The sequence below is a fragment of the Castor canadensis genome, chromosome X (genome assembly GCF_047511655.1).
Source record: "Castor canadensis chromosome X, mCasCan1.hap1v2, whole genome shotgun sequence".
Classification (NCBI taxonomy): Eukaryota; Metazoa; Chordata; class Mammalia; order Rodentia; family Castoridae; genus Castor; species Castor canadensis.
This window is the reverse complement of record NC_133405.1, coordinates 90,180,318-90,198,030: the sequence shown is the minus strand read 5'-3', so window position 1 is coordinate 90,198,030 and position 17,713 is coordinate 90,180,318.

Here is a 17,713-nt window from a genome sequence, read left to right as displayed (position 1 = left end):
GGATTACTTCCTGCATCTTAGGTTTTTCATGGTGGAGATAGGCTACGTTTTTTTCAAATAGGCCCATTTAGCTAACATAAAGAGACACATGTATCACTCGAATAAAAACCATCTGAATATGAAGCAGGAGCATCCAACATGTAGTTTACCTGTGAAAACTGAGATAAGTTTTGAAAGGAATACTTCTTGCGATTTAGGTTTTCAATGTAGAGATAGGCTCATTTTGTTACAAATAGGCCTCTTCAGCTGATTTGAAGAAAGACATGCTTCTCTCAGAGGAAAACCATGAGTGTTAGAAGCAGTAGGATCTATGACACTGTTTCCCTGTGATTACTGGGTTAATTATTGAAAGGAATACTTCCGGCAACTTAGGTGTTTGAAGGTGGAGGTAGGCTCTGTTTCCTACAAATAGGACTATTCAGCTGTGTTGAAGAAACACACGTATCTGTCTAACGAAAACCACGCGATTAAGAAGCAGGAACATCTAGCACATTGTTTCCCTTTGGGAATAGAGTTAGTTTGTGATAGGAATACCTCCTGCAACTTAGGTATTTCAAGGTGGATATAGTCTCTGTTTGCTCAAATGGGCCTATTCAACTGAGTTGAAGAAACACATGTATCTCTCAAAGGAAACTATCTGTGTGAGAAGCAGAAGCATCTAGCACATTGTTTCCGTGTGAGAACTGAGTTAGTTTTTGGAAGGAATACTTCCTGCAACTTAGGTGTTTCACGGTGGACATTGGCTGTCTTTCTACCAAATAGGCCTCTTCAGCTGAGTTGAAGAAACACATGTATCTCTTGAAATAAAACCGTTTGTGTCACAATCTGGAGCATTTAGCACATTTTTCCCTGTGAGAGTTGACTTAGATTTTAAACAGAATACCTCTGGCAACTTTGGTTTATAAGGTGCAGATTTTCTTTCTTTCTTCCAAATATCCCATTCAACTGACTTGAAGAAACACATATCTCTCCAAAGAAATCGATCTATGTGAGAAGCAAGAGCATCAAGAACATTGTTTCTCTGTGAGAATTGAGCTAGTTTTTGAAAGGAATACTGTCTGCACATCAGAGTTTTTAAGGTGGAGAAAGGCTAGTTTTGTGCCAAATAGGCCTATTCAGCTGAGGTGAAGAAACACATGTATCTCTGGAAAGAAAGCCATCAGAAAAGAAGAAGGAGCATCTAGCACATTGTTTCACTGTGGTATTTGAGTTACTTTGTGAAAGGAATACTTCCTGCAAATCCTAATTTTCCAGGTGGATAAAGGCTCATTTTGTTCTATAGAGCACTATTCAGCTAAGATGAAGAAACACATGCAACTCTCGAAAGAAAAACATCGGCCTTAGAACAGGAGCATCAAGTACATTGTTCTCCTGTGAGAATTGAGTTAGTTTGCTTTGGTTTGGTTTTGTTTTTTTATTCATGTGTGCATATTTGTTTGAGTCATTTCTTCCCCCTTCCACCTGCAACCTCCCTTAACCACAACACCCCCTCCCTCTCCCCTCCTATCTCCTTGCTTCCAGGCAGAAAGTATTTTGCCCTTATGTCTGATTTTGTTGAAGAGAGAGTATAAGAAATAATAGGAATGACAAAGGGTTAGCGAGTTGAGATAGCGATAGCTATACAGGGAGTGGACTGTCATTGCTTTCCTGTACATGTGTGTTACATTCTAAATTAATTCTTCTCAAAATAACCTTTTCTCTAGTTCCTGGTACCCTTCTCCTATTGGCCTCAGTTGCTTAAAAGTACCTCCATTAGTGTCTCTGTGTTGAGGGCAACAAATGCTACCTAGTTTTTTCGCTGTCTTCTCTATCCTCATACCTCCATTGTGTGCACTTGCTTTACCATGTGATAAAGTCCAATCCTCTTGTTATGTATGCCCTTGATCGAATGTACACATATCAGGGAGAACCTATGATTTTTGGTCTTTTGGGCCATTTGTGTCATAACCACGAGCATCTACATATTGTTTCGTGTGATGATTGAGTTAGTTTTTGAAAGTAATACTTACTGCAACATAGCTTTTTCAAGGTTGAGATAGGCTCTCTTTCTTCTAAATAGGCTTATTCAACTTAGTCGAAGAAACACATATATCTCTCCCAACAAACCCATTGTGTTAGAAGCAGGAGCATGTAGGACATTGTTTTCCTATGAGAACTGAATTGGTTTTTGAAAGGAATACTTCCTGCAACATCGAGTTTTCAAGGTGGTGAAAGGCTCCTTTTGTTCCATCTAGACCTATTCAGCTGAGTTGAATTAACACATGTGTGTCTCAAAAGAAAACCAGCTGTGTTAGAACCATTAGCACCTGGCACATTGTATCCTTGTGAGAATTGAGTTAGTTTTTAAAAGGAATACTTCCTGCAACTGACGTTTTTCATGGGGGAGATAGGCCCTCTTTGTTCTAAACAGGCCTTTTCAGCTGAGTTGAGGAAACACATGTATTTCAAGAAAGAAAACCCTTCGTGTTACAAGCAGGAGCATCTAAGAAATCATTCCCTGTGCAAATTGAGTTAGTTTCTGAAAGGAATACTTCCTGCAACATGCGTTTTTCCAGTGGAGAGAGGCTCTCTTTTTTCCAATTACACCAATTCAGCTGAGTCGAAGATAAACATGTATGTCTCCAAAGAAAACCATCTCTGATAGAAAGCAGAAGCATCAAGCGAATTGTTTCCCTGTGAGACCTGAGTTCGTTTTTGAAAGGAATGCTATTTTCACATCACAGTTTTCAACGTGGACAAAGGCTCATTTTGTTCCAAAGAGGCCTATTAAGGTAAGTTGAAAAAACATGTAAATCTCGACAGAAAACATCTGTCTGACAAGCAGGAGTATCTAGCACATTGTCTTCCTGTGAGAATTGAGGTAGTTTTTGAAAGGAATACCTCCTGCAACATCAGTTTGTCCAGTGGAAATAGGCTGCCTTTGTTCCAAAAATGCCTATTCAGCAGAGTAGAATTAACACATGTATCTCTCGAAAGAGAACCATCTGTGTTACAAGCATTAGCATCTAGCACATTGTGTCACTGTGAGAATTGAGTTAGTATTTAGAAGGATTGCTTCCTGGAACTTAGGTGCTTTAAGGTGGATATATAGGCTCGGTTTGCTCCAAATATGCCTATTCAGCTGAGTTGAAGAAACATGTGGATCTCTCCAAAAAAATGCTTTTTTCATAAGTAGGTGCATCTAGCACTTTGGTTCCCTGTGAGAATTGAGTTAGCTTTTCAAACGAATACCTCCTGCGACTTAGGTTTTTACGAGGTGGAGATAGACTGTCTTTGTTCTCAATAGACCTGTTTGGCTAAGTTGAAGAAGCACTTGTGTGTCCCCCCCCCAAAAAAAATCTGTATTAGAAGCAGGTTCATCTAGCACATTATTTTCCTGTGGGAATTGAGTGACTTCTTCAAAGGAATTCTTCCTGCAGCTTAGGTTTTTCAATGGGAAGTTAGGCTCTCTTTGTTCCAAATAGGCCTATTCATCTGAGTTGAAGTAACATATGCATCTACTAAAAGAAAACATGTATGTGTGAAGCAGCATCTGTGTTAGCACATTGTTTCCCTGTGAGAATTTAGTTAGCTTTTGAGAGGAATACTTCCTCCTAATTTGGTTTTTCAAGGTGGAGATAGGTTACCTTTGTTCCAAATAGGCCTATTCAGCTGAGTTGAAGAAACACATGTATCTCTGCAAAGAAAGCCATCTAGGTTTCAAGCTGCAGTATCTAGCACGTTGTTCCCTGTGAGAACATAGTTAGTTTAAAGGAATATTTCATGCAAATCAGAGTTCTCGAGGTGAGGAAAGGCTCCTTTTTTACCAAAAAGGCCTCTTCACCTTAGTTCAAGAAACACATTTATATCTCGAAAGAAAACCATTAGTGTTAGAAGCAGGAGATTCTGGCATATTGTTTCCCTTTGAGAATTGAGTGAGATTTTGAAACGAATATTCCCTGCAACTTAGAGATTTTAAGGTGATGAAAAGGTCATTTTGTTCCACATAGGTCTAATCACCTGAGTTGAAGAAACATTTTATGTCACAAAAGAAAACCATCCATGTTAGTAAGAAGAGCATCTAGCACATTGTTTCCCTGTGAGAATCGAGTAAGTTTTTGACAGGAACACTTCCTGCAACTTATGTTTTGCAAGGTAAAGTTGGATACTTTTTTCCAAATAGGCCTATTCATCTGAGTTGAAGAAACCCATTTATCTCCTGAGACAAACCATTGATGTTAGTAGCAGGAGCATTTTGCACCTTTTTTCCCTGTGAGGTTTCAGTTAGCTTTTGAGAGGAATATCCTGCAACTTAGGATTTCAAGGTGGAGATAGGCTCTCTTTGTTCCAAATAGGCCTTTTCACCTGAGTTGAAGAAACACATGTATCTCTTGAAATAAAACCGTTTGTGTCACAATCTGGAGCATTTAGCACATTTTTCCCTGTGAGAGTTGACTTAGATTTTAAACAGAATACCTCTGGCAACTTTGGTTTATAAGGTGCAGATTTTCTTTCTTTCTTCCAAATATCCCATTCAACTGACTTGAAGAAACACATATCTCTCCAAAGAAATCGATCTATGTGAGAAGCAAGAGCATCAAGAACATTGTTTCTCTGTGAGAATTGAGCTAGTTTTTGAAAGGAATACTGTCTGCACATCAGAGTTTTTAAGGTGGAGAAAGGCTAGTTTTGTGCCAAATAGGCCTATTCAGCTGAGGTGAAGAAACACATGTATCTCTGGAAAGAAAGCCATCAGAAAAGAAGAAGGAGCATCTAGCACATTGTTTCACTGTGGTATTTGAGTTACTTTGTGAAAGGAATACTTCCTGCAAATCCTAATTTTCCAGGTGGATAAAGGCTCATTTTGTTCTATAGAGCACTATTCAGCTAAGATGAAGAAACACATGCAACTCTCGAAAGAAAAACATCGGCCTTAGAACAGGAGCATCAAGTACATTGTTCTCCTGTGAGAATTGAGTTAGTTTGCTTTGGTTTGGTTTTGTTTTTTTATTCATGTGTGCATATTTGTTTGAGTCATTTCTTCCCCCTTCCACCTGCAACCTCCCTTAACCACAACACCCCCTCCCTCTCCCCTCCTATCTCCTTGCTTCCAGGCAGAAAGTATTTTGCCCTTATGTCTGATTTTGTTGAAGAGAGAGTATAAGAAATAATAGGAATGACAAAGGGTTAGCGAGTTGAGATAGCGATAGCTATACAGGGAGTGGACTGTCATTGCTTTCCTGTACATGTGTGTTACATTCTAAATTAATTCTTCTCAAAATAACCTTTTCTCTAGTTCCTGGTACCCTTCTCCTATTGGCCTCAGTTGCTTAAAAGTACCTCCATTAGTGTCTCTGTGTTGAGGGCAACAAATGCTACCTAGTTTTTTCGCTGTCTTCTCTATCCTCATACCTCCATTGTGTGCACTTGCTTTACCATGTGATAAAGTCCAATCCTCTTGTTATGTATGCCCTTGATCGAATGTACACATATCAGGGAGAACCTATGATTTTTGGTCTTTTGGGCCATTTGTGTCATAACCACGAGCATCTACATATTGTTTCGTGTGATGATTGAGTTAGTTTTTGAAAGTAATACTTACTGCAACATAGCTTTTTCAAGGTTGAGATAGGCTCTCTTTCTTCTAAATAGGCTTATTCAACTTAGTCGAAGAAACACATATATCTCTCCCAACAAACCCATTGTGTTAGAAGCAGGAGCATGTAGGACATTGTTTTCCTATGAGAACTGAATTGGTTTTTGAAAGGAATACTTCCTGCAACATCGAGTTTTCAAGGTGGTGAAAGGCTCCTTTTGTTCCACCTAGACCTATTCAGCTGAGTTGAATTAACACATGTGTGTCTCAAAAGAAAACCAGCTGTGTTAGAACCATTAGCACCTGGCACATTGTATCCTTGTGAGAATTGAGTTAGTTTTTAAAAGGAATACTTCCTGCAACTGACGTTTTTCATGGGGGAGATAGGCCCTCTTTGTTCTAAACAGGCCTTTTCAGCTGAGTTGAGGAAACACATGTATTTCAAGAAAGAAAACCCTTCGTGTTACAAGCAGGAGCATCTAAGAAATCATTCCCTGTGCAAATTGAGTTAGTTTCTGAAAGGAATACTTCCTGCAACATGCGTTTTTCCAGTGGAGAGAGGCTCTCTTTTTTCCAATTACACCAATTCAGCTGAGTCGAAGATAAACATGTATGTCTCCAAAGAAAACCATCTCTGATAGAAAGCAGAAGCATCAAGCGAATTGTTTCCCTGTGAGACCTGAGTTCGTTTTTGAAAGGAATGCTATTTTCACATCACAGTTTTCAACGTGGACAAAGGCTCATTTTGTTCCAAAGAGGCCTATTAAGGTAAGTTGAAAAAACATGTAAATCTCGACAGAAAACATCTGTCTGACAAGCAGGAGTATCTAGCACATTGTCTTCCTGTGAGAATTGAGGTAGTTTTTGAAAGGAATACCTCCTGCAACATCAGTTTGTCCAGTGGAAATAGGCTGCCTTTGTTCCAAAAATGCCTATTCAGCAGAGTAGAATTAACACATGTATCTCTCGAAAGAGAACCATCTGTGTTACAAGCATTAGCATCTAGCACATTGTGTCACTGTGAGAATTGAGTTAGTATTTAGAAGGATTGCTTCCTGGAACGTAGGTGCTTTAAGGTGGATATATAGGCTCGGTTTGCTCCAAATATGCCTATTCAGCTGAGTTGAAGAAACATGTGGATCTCTCCAAAAAAATGCTTTTTTCATAAGTAGGTGCATCTAGCACTTTGGTTCCCTGTGAGAATTGAGTTAGCTTTTCAAACGAATACCTCCTGCGACTTAGGTTTTTACGAGGTGGAGATAGACTGTCTTTGTTCTCAATAGACCTGTTTGGCTAAGTTGAAGAAGCACTTGTGTGTCCCCCCCCCAAAAAAAATCTGTATTAGAAGCAGGTTCATCTAGCACATTATTTTCCTGTGGGAATTGAGTGACTTCTTCAAAGGAATTCTTCCTGCAGCTTAGGTTTTTCAATGGGAAGTTAGGCTCTCTTTGTTCCAAATAGGCCTATTCATCTGAGTTGAAGTAACATATGCATCTACTAAAAGAAAACATGTATGTGTGAAGCAGCATCTGTGTTAGCACATTGTTTCCCTGTGAGAATTTAGTTAGCTTTTGAGAGGAATACTTCCTCCTAATTTGGTTTTTCAAGGTGGAGATAGGTTACCTTTGTTCCAAATAGGCCTATTCAGCTGAGTTGAAGAAACACATGTATCTCTGCAAAGAAAGCCATCTAGGTTTCAAGCTGCAGTATCTAGCACGTTGTTCCCTGTGAGAACATAGTTAGTTTAAAGGAATATTTCATGCAAATCAGAGTTCTCGAGGTGAGGAAAGGCTCCTTTTTTACCAAAAAGGCCTCTTCACCTTAGTTCAAGAAACACATTTATATCTCGAAAGAAAACCATTAGTGTTAGAAGCAGGAGATTCTGGCATATTGTTTCCCTTTGAGAATTGAGTGAGATTTTGAAACGAATATTCCCTGCAACTTAGAGATTTTAAGGTGATGAAAAGGTCATTTTGTTCCACATAGGTCTAATCACCTGAGTTGAAGAAACATTTTATGTCACAAAAGAAAACCATCCATGTTAGTAAGAAGAGCATCTAGCACATTGTTTCCCTGTGAGAATCGAGTAAGTTTTTGACAGGAACACTTCCTGCAACTTATGTTTTGCAAGGTAAAGTTGGATACTTTTTTCCAAATAGGCCTATTCATCTGAGTTGAAGAAACCCATTTATCTCCTGAGACAAACCATTGATGTTAGTAGCAGGAGCATTTTGCACCTTTTTTCCCTGTGAGGTTTCAGTTAGCTTTTGAGAGGAATATCCTGCAACTTAGGATTTCAAGGTGGAGATAGGCTCTCTTTGTTCCAAATAGGCCTTTTCACCTGAGTTGAAGAAACACATGTATCTCTTGAAATAAAACCGTTTGTGTCACAATCTGGAGCATTTAGCACATTTTTCCCTGTGAGAGTTGACTTAGATTTTAAACAGAATACCTCTGGCAACTTTGGTTTATAAGGTGCAGATTTTCTTTCTTTCTTCCAAATATCCCATTCAACTGACTTGAAGAAACACATATCTCTCCAAAGAAATCGATCTATGTGAGAAGCAAGAGCATCAAGAACATTGTTTCTCTGTGAGAATTGAGCTAGTTTTTGAAAGGAATACTGTCTGCACATCAGAGTTTTTAAGGTGGAGAAAGGCTAGTTTTGTGCCAAATAGGCCTATTCAGCTGAGGTGAAGAAACACATGTATCTCTGGAAAGAAAGCCATCAGAAAAGAAGAAGGAGCATCTAGCACATTGTTTCACTGTGGTATTTGAGTTACTTTGTGAAAGGAATACTTCCTGCAAATCCTAATTTTCCAGGTGGATAAAGGCTCATTTTGTTCTATAGAGCACTATTCAGCTAAGATGAAGAAACACATGCAACTCTCGAAAGAAAAACATCGGCCTTAGAACAGGAGCATCAAGTACATTGTTCTCCTGTGAGAATTGAGTTAGTTTGCTTTGGTTTGGTTTTGTTTTTTTATTCATGTGTGCATATTTGTTTGAGTCATTTCTTCCCCCTTCCACCTGCAACCTCCCTTAACCACAACACCCCCTCCCTCTCCCCTCCTATCTCCTTGCTTCCAGGCAGAAAGTATTTTGCCCTTATGTCTGATTTTGTTGAAGAGAGAGTATAAGAAATAATAGGAATGACAAAGGGTTAGCGAGTTGAGATAGCGATAGCTATACAGGGAGTGGACTGTCATTGCTTTCCTGTACATGTGTGTTACATTCTAAATTAATTCTTCTCAAAATAACCTTTTCTCTAGTTCCTGGTACCCTTCTCCTATTGGCCTCAGTTGCTTAAAAGTACCTCCATTAGTGTCTCTGTGTTGAGGGCAACAAATGCTACCTAGTTTTTTCGCTGTCTTCTCTATCCTCATACCTCCATTGTGTGCACTTGCTTTACCATGTGATAAAGTCCAATCCTCTTGTTATGTATGCCCTTGATCGAATGTACACATATCAGGGAGAACCTATGATTTTTGGTCTTTTGGGCCATTTGTGTCATAACCACGAGCATCTACATATTGTTTCGTGTGATGATTGAGTTAGTTTTTGAAAGTAATACTTACTGCAACATAGCTTTTTCAAGGTTGAGATAGGCTCTCTTTCTTCTAAATAGGCTTATTCAACTTAGTCGAAGAAACACATATATCTCTCCCAACAAACCCATTGTGTTAGAAGCAGGAGCATGTAGGACATTGTTTTCCTATGAGAACTGAATTGGTTTTTGAAAGGAATACTTCCTGCAACATCGAGTTTTCAAGGTGGTGAAAGGCTCCTTTTGTTCCACCTAGACCTATTCAGCTGAGTTGAATTAACACATGTGTGTCTCAAAAGAAAACCAGCTGTGTTAGAACCATTAGCACCTGGCACATTGTATCCTTGTGAGAATTGAGTTAGTTTTTAAAAGGAATACTTCCTGCAACTGACGTTTTTCATGGGGGAGATAGGCCCTCTTTGTTCTAAACAGGCCTTTTCAGCTGAGTTGAGGAAACACATGTATTTCAAGAAAGAAAACCCTTCGTGTTACAAGCAGGAGCATCTAAGAAATCATTCCCTGTGCAAATTGAGTTAGTTTCTGAAAGGAATACTTCCTGCAACATGCGTTTTTCCAGTGGAGAGAGGCTCTCTTTTTTCCAATTACACCAATTCAGCTGAGTCGAAGATAAACATGTATGTCTCCAAAGAAAACCATCTCTGATAGAAAGCAGAAGCATCAAGTGAATTGTTTCCCTGTGAGACCTGAGTTCGTTTTTGAAAGGAATGCTATTTTCACATCACAGTTTTCAAGGTGGACAAAGGCTCATTTTGTTCCAAAGAGGCCTATTAAGGTAAGTTGAAAAAACATGTAAATCTCGACAGAAAACATCTGTCTGACAAGCAGGAGTATCTAGCACATTGTCTTCCTGTGAGAATTGAGGTAGTTTTTGAAAGGAATACCTCCTGCAACATCAGTTTGTCCAGTGGAAATAGGCTGCCTTTGTTCCAAAAATGCCTATTCAGCAGAGTAGAATTAACACATGTATCTCTCGAAAGAGAACCATCTGTGTTACAAGCATTAGCATCTAGCACATTGTGTCACTGTGAGAATTGAGTTAGTATTTAGAAGGATTGCTTCCTGGAACTTAGGTGCTTTAAGGTGGATATATAGGCTCGGTTTGCTCCAAATATGCCTATTCAGCTGAGTTGAAGAAACATGTGGATCTCTCCAAAAAAATGCTTTTTTCATAAGTAGGTGCATCTAGCACTTTGGTTCCCTGTGAGAATTGAGTTAGCTTTTCAAACGAATACCTCCTGCGACTTAGGTTTTTACGAGGTGGAGATAGACTGTCTTTGTTCTCAATAGACCTGTTTGGCTAAGTTGAAGAAGCACTTGTGTGTCCCCCCCCCAAAAAAATCTGTATTAGAAGCAGGTTCATCTAGCACATTATTTTCCTGTGGGAATTGAGTGACTTCTTCAAAGGAATTCTTCCTGCAGCTTAGGTTTTTCAATGGGAAGTTAGGCTCTCTTTGTTCCAAATAGGCCTATTCATCTGAGTTGAAGTAACATATGCATCTACTAAAAGAAAACATGTATGTGTGAAGCAGCATCTGTGTTAGCACATTGTTTCCCTGTGAGAATTTAGTTAGCTTTTGAGAGGAATACTTCCTCCTAATTTGGTTTTTCAAGGTGGAGATAGGTTACCTTTGTTCCAAATAGGCCTATTCAGCTGAGTTGAAGAAACACATGTATCTCTGCAAAGAAAGCCATCTAGGTTTCAAGCTGCAGTATCTAGCACGTTGTTCCCTGTGAGAACATAGTTAGTTTAAAGGAATATTTCATGCAAATCAGAGTTCTCGAGGTGAGGAAAGGCTCCTTTTTTACCAAAAAGGCCTCTTCACCTTAGTTCAAGAAACACATTTATATCTCGAAAGAAAACCATTAGTGTTAGAAGCAGGAGATTCTGGCATATTGTTTCCCTTTGAGAATTGAGTGAGATTTTGAAACGAATATTCCCTGCAACTTAGAGATTTTAAGGTGATGAAAAGGTCATTTTGTTCCACATAGGTCTAATCACCTGAGTTGAAGAAACATTTTATGTCACAAAAGAAAACCATCCATGTTAGTAAGAAGAGCATCTAGCACATTGTTTCCCTGTGAGAATCGAGTAAGTTTTTGACAGGAACACTTCCTGCAACTTATGTTTTGCAAGGTAAAGTTGGATACTTTTTTCCAAATAGGCCTATTCATCTGAGTTGAAGAAACCCATTTATCTCCTGAGACAAACCATTGATGTTAGTAGCAGGAGCATTTTGCACCTTTTTTCCCTGTGAGGTTTCAGTTAGCTTTTGAGAGGAATATCCTGCAACTTAGGATTTCAAGGTGGAGATAGGCTCTCTTTGTTCCAAATAGGCCTTTTCACCTGAGTTGAAGAAACACATGTATCTCTTGAAATAAAACCGTTTGTGTCACAATCTGGAGCATTTAGCACATTTTTCCCTGTGAGAGTTGACTTAGATTTTAAACAGAATACCTCTGGCAACTTTGGTTTATAAGGTGCAGATTTTCTTTCTTTCTTCCAAATATCCCATTCAACTGACTTGAAGAAACACATATCTCTCCAAAGAAATCGATCTATGTGAGAAGCAAGAGCATCAAGAACATTGTTTCTCTGTGAGAATTGAGCTAGTTTTTGAAAGGAATACTGTCTGCACATCAGAGTTTTTAAGGTGGAGAAAGGCTAGTTTTGTGCCAAATAGGCCTATTCAGCTGAGGTGAAGAAACACATGTATCTCTGGAAAGAAAGCCATCAGAAAAGAAGAAGGAGCATCTAGCACATTGTTTCACTGTGGTATTTGAGTTACTTTGTGAAAGGAATACTTCCTGCAAATCCTAATTTTCCAGGTGGATAAAGGCTCATTTTGTTCTATAGAGCACTATTCAGCTAAGATGAAGAAACACATGCAACTCTCGAAAGAAAAACATCGGCCTTAGAACAGGAGCATCAAGTACATTGTTCTCCTGTGAGAATTGAGTTAGTTTGCTTTGGTTTGGTTTTGTTTTTTTATTCATGTGTGCATATTTGTTTGAGTCATTTCTTCCCCCTTCCACCTGCAACCTCCCTTAACCACAACACCCCCTCCCTCTCCCCTCCTATCTCCTTGCTTCCAGGCAGAAAGTATTTTGCCCTTATGTCTGATTTTGTTGAAGAGAGAGTATAAGAAATAATAGGAATGACAAAGGGTTAGCGAGTTGAGATAGCGATAGCTATACAGGGAGTGGACTGTCATTGCTTTCCTGTACATGTGTGTTACATTCTAAATTAATTCTTCTCAAAATAACCTTTTCTCTAGTTCCTGGTACCCTTCTCCTATTGGCCTCAGTTGCTTAAAAGTACCTCCATTAGTGTCTCTGTGTTGAGGGCAACAAATGCTACCTAGTTTTTTCGCTGTCTTCTCTATCCTCATACCTCCATTGTGTGCACTTGCTTTACCATGTGATAAAGTCCAATCCTCTTGTTATGTATGCCCTTGATCGAATGTACACATATCAGGGAGAACCTATGATTTTTGGTCTTTTGGGCCATTTGTGTCATAACCACGAGCATCTACATATTGTTTCGTGTGATGATTGAGTTAGTTTTTGAAAGTAATACTTACTGCAACATAGCTTTTTCAAGGTTGAGATAGGCTCTCTTTCTTCTAAATAGGCTTATTCAACTTAGTCGAAGAAACACATATATCTCTCCCAACAAACCCATTGTGTTAGAAGCAGGAGCATGTAGGACATTGTTTTCCTATGAGAACTGAATTGGTTTTTGAAAGGAATACTTCCTGCAACATCGAGTTTTCAAGGTGGTGAAAGGCTCCTTTTGTTCCACCTAGACCTATTCAGCTGAGTTGAATTAACACATGTGTGTCTCAAAAGAAAACCAGCTGTGTTAGAACCATTAGCACCTGGCACATTGTATCCTTGTGAGAATTGAGTTAGTTTTTAAAAGGAATACTTCCTGCAACTGACGTTTTTCATGGGGGAGATAGGCCCTCTTTGTTCTAAACAGGCCTTTTCAGCTGAGTTGAGGAAACACATGTATTTCAAGAAAGAAAACCCTTCGTGTTACAAGCAGGAGCATCTAAGAAATCATTCCCTGTGCAAATTGAGTTAGTTTCTGAAAGGAATACTTCCTGCAACATGCGTTTTTCCAGTGGAGAGAGGCTCTCTTTTTTCCAATTACACCAATTCAGCTGAGTCGAAGATAAACATGTATGTCTCCAAAGAAAACCATCTCTGATAGAAAGCAGAAGCATCAAGCGAATTGTTTCCCTGTGAGACCTGAGTTCGTTTTTGAAAGGAATGCTATTTTCACATCACAGTTTTCAAGGTGGACAAAGGCTCATTTTGTTCCAAAGAGGCCTATTAAGGTAAGTTGAAAAAACATGTAAATCTCGACAGAAAACATCTGTCTGACAAGCAGGAGTATCTAGCACATTGTCTTCCTGTGAGAATTGAGGTAGTTTTTGAAAGGAATACCTCCTGCAACATCAGTTTGTCCAGTGGAAATAGGCTGCCTTTGTTCCAAAAATGCCTATTCAGCAGAGTAGAATTAACACATGTATCTCTCGAAAGAGAACCATCTGTGTTACAAGCATTAGCATCTAGCACATTGTGTCACTGTGAGAATTGAGTTAGTATTTAGAAGGATTGCTTCCTGGAACTTAGGTGCTTTAAGGTGGATATATAGGCTCGGTTTGCTCCAAATATGCCTATTCAGCTGAGTTGAAGAAACATGTGGATCTCTCCAAAAAAATGCTTTTTTCATAAGTAGGTGCATCTAGCACTTTGGTTCCCTGTGAGAATTGAGTTAGCTTTTCAAACGAATACCTCCTGCGACTTAGGTTTTTACGAGGTGGAGATAGACTGTCTTTGTTCTCAATAGACCTGTTTGGCTAAGTTGAAGAAGCACTTGTGTGTCCCCCCCCCAAAAAAAATCTGTATTAGAAGCAGGTTCATCTAGCACATTATTTTCCTGTGGGAATTGAGTGACTTCTTCAAAGGAATTCTTCCTGCAGCTTAGGTTTTTCAATGGGAAGTTAGGCTCTCTTTGTTCCAAATTGGCCTATTCATCTGAGTTGAAGTAACATATGCATCTACTAAAAGAAAACATGTATGTGTGAAGCAGCATCTGTGTTAGCACATTGTTTCCCTGTGAGAATTTAGTTAGCTTTTGAGAGGAATACTTCCTCCTAATTTGGTTTTTCAAGATGGAGATAGGTTACCTTTGTTCCAAATAAGCCTATTCAGCTGAGTTGAAGAAACACATGTATCTCTGCAAAGAAAGCCATCTAGGTTTCAAGCTGCAGTATCTAGCACGTTGTTCCCTGTGAGAACATAGTTAGTTTAAAGGAATATTTCATGCAAATCAGAATTCTCGAGGTGAGGAAAGGCTCATTTTTTACCAAAAAGGCCTCTTCACCTTAGTTCAAGAAACACATTTATATCTCGAAAGAAAACCATTAGTGTTAGAAGCAGGAGATTCTGGCATATTGTTTCCCTTTGAGAATTGAGTGAGATTTTGAAACGAATATTCCCTGCAACTTAGAGATTTTAAGGTGATGAAAAGGTCATTTTGTTCCAAATAGGTCTAATCACCTGAGTTGAAGAAACATTTTATGTCACAAAATAAAACCATCTATGTTAGTAAGAAGAGCATCTAGCACATTGTTTCCCTGTGAGAATCGAGTAAGTTTTTGACAGGAACACTTCCTGCAACTTATGTTTTGCAAGGTAAAGTTGGATACTTTTTTTCCAAATAGGCCTATTCATCTGAGTTGAAGAAACCCATTTATCTCCTGAGACAAACCATTGATGTTAGTAGCAGGAGCATTTTGCACCTTTTTTTCCCTGTGAGATTTCAGTTAGCTTTTGAGAGGAACATCCTGCAACTTAGGATTTCAAGGTGGAGATAGGCTCTCTTTGTTCCAAATAGGCCTTTTCACCTGAGTTGAAGAAACACATGTATCTCTGCAAAGAAAGCCATCTAGGTTTTAAGCTGCAGTATCTAGCACGTTGTTCCCTGTGAGAACATAGTTAGTTTAAAGGAATATTTCATGCAAATCAGAGTTCTCGAGGTGAGGAAAGGCTCCTTTTTTACCAAAAAGGCCTCTTCACCTTAGTTCAAGAAACACATTTATATCTCGAAAGAAAACCATTAGTGTTAGAAGCAGGAGATTCTGGCATATTGTTTCCCTTTGAGAATTGAGTGAGATTTTGAAACGAATATTCCCTGCAACTTAGAGATTTTAAGGTGATGAAAAGGTCATTTTGTTCCAAATAGGTCTAATCACCTGAGTTGAAGAAACATTTTATGTCACAAAATAAAACCATCTATGTTAGTAAGAAGAGCATCTAGCACATTGTTTCCCTGTGAGAATCGAGTAAGTTTTTGACAGGAACACTTCCTGCAACTTATGTTTTGCAAGGTAAAGTTGGATACTTTTTTCCAAATAGGCCTATTCATCTGAGTTGAAGAAACCCATTTATCTCCTGAGACAAACCATTGATGTTAGTAGCAGGAGCATTTTGCACCTTTTTTCCCTGTGAGATTTCAGTTAGCTTTTGAGAGGAATATCCTGCAACTTAGGATTTCAAGGTGGAGATAGGCTCTCTTTGTTCCAAATAGGCCTTTTCACCTGAGTTGAAGAAACACATGTATCTCTTCCAAGAAAATCATTTATGTTGGAAGCTGTGGCATCTAGCACGTTGTTTCCTTGTGACAATTCACTTAGTTTTTGTAAGGAAAAGTACTTGCACATCAGCGTTTTCAAGGTGGGGAAAGGCTCATTTTGTTCCTAGTAGTCATATTCAACTAAGTTGAAGAAACACATGGATCTCTTGAAAGAAAATCCTCCGTCTTAGAAGCAGAAGCACCTAGCACATGGTTTCTCTGTGAGAATAGAGTTAGTTTTTGAGAGGAATACTTCCTGCAACTCTGAGTTTTCAAGGTGGTGAGAAGCTCATTTTGTTTCAGTAGGCCTATTCAGCAGAGTTGAAGAAGTGCATGTATAGCTTGAAAGAAAGCCTTGGTGTTAGAATCAGGAGCATCTAGCATGTTGTTTCCCTGTGAGAACTGAGAAAGTTTTTGAAAGGGATATTTCCTGCCACTTATGTTTTTCAATGGAGAGATAGGCTCATGTTGTTCCCAATAGGCCTATTCATCTCAGTTGGAGAAATACATGTTCTCTTCAAAGAAAACCATCTGATTTAGAAGCAGTAACATCTACACATTGTTTCCCTGTAAGAATTGAGATAGTTTTTGAAAGGAATACTTCCTGCAACTTAGAGGCTTCAATGTGGTGAAAGGCTTATTTTGTTCCCAATAGGCCTTTTTAGCTGAATTGAAGAGACCCGTGTGTCTCTCGAAAGAAAACCATCTATGTTTGAAGCTTCAACATCTAGCACTTTATTTCCCAGTGAAAATTGAGTTAGTTTTGGAAAAAGTACTTCCTGCACATCAGAACTTTTCAGGTGGAAAAAGGCTCATTTTGCTCCAAATAGGCCTATTCAGCTGAGTTGAAGAAACACATGCATGTTTCAAAACAAATCCATGTGATTTAGAAGCAGGAGAATCAACACATTTTTTCCTGTGGGAATATAGATAGTTTTTGAAAGGAATGCCTCCTCCAGCTTAGGTGTTTCAAGGTGGATATAGTCTCTGTTTGCTCCATATAGGCCTGTTCACCTTAGTTGAAGAAACACATGAATTTCATAAAAAACCATCTTGGTAAGAAGCAGGAACATCTAGCCCATTGTTTCCCTTGAGAATTGAGTTAGTTTTTGAAAGGTATACTTCCTGCAACTTAGGCTTTACTTGTGGAGGTAGGCTGGCTTTTTTCCAAATAGGCCTTTCAGGTACATTGAAGAAATACCTGTATCTATCCAAACACAACCACCTATGTTAGAAGCTGCAAAATCTAGCACATTGTTTCCCTGTGGAATTGAGTTCCTCTTTGAAAGGAATACATCCTTCCAATCATAATTTTCTTTGTGGAGAACGGCTCATTTTGTTCCATATATGCTTCTTAGGCAAAGATGAAGAAACACGTGTACGTCTGGAAAGAAAATCATTTGTGTCACAAGCTGGAGCATCAAGCACATTGTTTCCCTGTGAGAATTTTGTTAGTTTTATAAAGGAATACTTCCTTCAACTTAGGTTCTTCGAAATGGAGGTAGGCTCTATTTGTTCCATATAGGCCTATTCTGCTGAATGAAGAAACACATGTAACTCTCCAAAGAAAACCATCTATATTTGAAGCTGCAGCATTTAGCACTTTGTTTCTTTGTGAGAATTGAGTGAGTATTTCAAATGAGTACGTCCTGCAAGTGTGAGTTTCATGGTGGCGAAAGGCTCATTTTCATCCAAGTAGGCCTATTCACTGGAGTGGAGCACGCTCATGTATATCTCCAAAGAAACCCATTGAGGTAGAAGCAGGAGAATCAGGCACGTTGACTCCCTCTCAAAATTGAGTTAGTTTTTGAAAGTAATACTTCCTGCATCTTAGGCTTTTCTTGTGGAGAAAGGCTCACTTTGTTCCAAATAGGACTGTTCGGCTGACTTGAGGAAACTCATGTAGCTCTCCAAAGAAAACCGT